The sequence below is a fragment of the Montipora capricornis genome, chromosome 6, assembly GCF_036669925.1.
Source record: "Montipora capricornis isolate CH-2021 chromosome 6, ASM3666992v2, whole genome shotgun sequence".
Lineage (NCBI taxonomy): Eukaryota > Metazoa > Cnidaria > Anthozoa > Scleractinia > Acroporidae > Montipora > Montipora capricornis.
Window position 1 is genome coordinate 21,018,956 of NC_090888.1, and position 1,687 is coordinate 21,020,642.

Sequence of the window (1,687 nt, forward strand, 5' to 3'; positions counted from 1 at the left end):
ACAATGTACTTTATGTGTATCTTGGAACATGGTTTTAAAGTTAATTGTTATATTAATAACAAATGCAGCAGTGGCTGTATTAAAAATGGATCATTATCACAACAATAAACTTACTGTAATTACTGCAACTCAATAAGAACCTACATTCCTGTTCAATTTTGTTCCCCAGAAGCACCTTGAGAAAACAGTTTTCTCACAGAGAAGCAACTTGAGTAGGCCAAGCCCCTCTGCTGCTTCATGAAGGCCAAACAGTCAACTCCAAATGAAAAGAAGATGGCGGGAATCTCACTTCTTCCCGCCATTTCATCGATTGGAGTGGAATTGATCAAAGCTTTGATAATTTTGAATTCCAATGAACCGATTACTTTATCGTCTTGCGGTATTTTTTCCTCGTACGGCTTTAGAAAGAATGCCAAAAAGAGTGGAAAGGACCACCGTATCTTTCTTCCTTCCCGAGCCAAACCATGACGGACCTTCGAGCACATTGTTATCGACAAGGTCGTGCATAGAATGATACTTCGACAATATCACCGATAAACATTCACTCGAAACAGCATAGCAGCATGTAGTATTAGCGAGCGAAGGTCCGAACACTCGTTTGCGACGAAGAAAAAACGGACCTGGCTCACATGCCGCCATTCTCTCCGACGCTCAACCTTCTTTGAATTTCGCGCGACCTCGAATGTTATTTTCGCTGACATAATAATAATTAACCATTTGCACCGCATAAACATCTTCTACAATGTCAAAATTGTCTGGACTTCTTCTCTAACGCTGGTGGTGAGATGGGTGACAGCTAAATTTAGATTTTTGAATACCATAATCAAACCTCACCGGAAATTAGAACCCATACCCTGCTGCGAATTTCAGAATCGCATGAATCTCGTAGTGACAATTTCGATCTTCGCAGCTTTCTACTTTTCTTCTGCATTTCAACTGGAACTGTAAGTACTTTTATTATAAAAGGGGAGCATGGATTAAAGGGAGATCAAAGAAGAAAAGGTGAGATATTTTTTATCTTTTAGTTTGATATTTTTTTGTAAAACGGCTTCATGCTAAACAGACAAATACTGGCTTGTGACCACTGTAGTAAGATTCGAGAACTCCTACTGACTGAACATCATTTGGTACGTTAGTATATATATGATCGATTTGTGTACGATAATCTGTTGTATACTGGTTAAGAAGTTGAGAATACCCTCTTTGGTTTATTAAACGATTTATGTAGGTGTGTTACGGTGACAAACTATTGTATCTAGAACGTGATTTATAGTGGTGACAAAAGTTTTGAAGATTAACTTTAGGTTTTGAACGATATATGCCTTTATGTTTTCTCCCCTCCTCCAATTCACACATAAATCAATTCACACATAAATCAGTGCTGCATATCCTGAAGCTTGTTTGCTGGGCCCCAACAGAACACACCAATGTTGGAATTAAATGGCTATGAACAAAGGCCCATAGCCGCTTTAATAAATCATGTTTTGAGATCATAAATAATTTACTAGGATCAAACTTAAATATATTTGTGGCCCAGTAAAGGTGGGGGCACTCAAAAAGGAAACTGCGAAAACAACAACACACAGCACTGCTGAGAGGACAAAATAGGGCAGGGAGGGAGGGGAAAAAACACTCCTTGCGCAGCGAGTCGAAGAAGTGAATGACGCAACAGTAATCGACTGTGAAA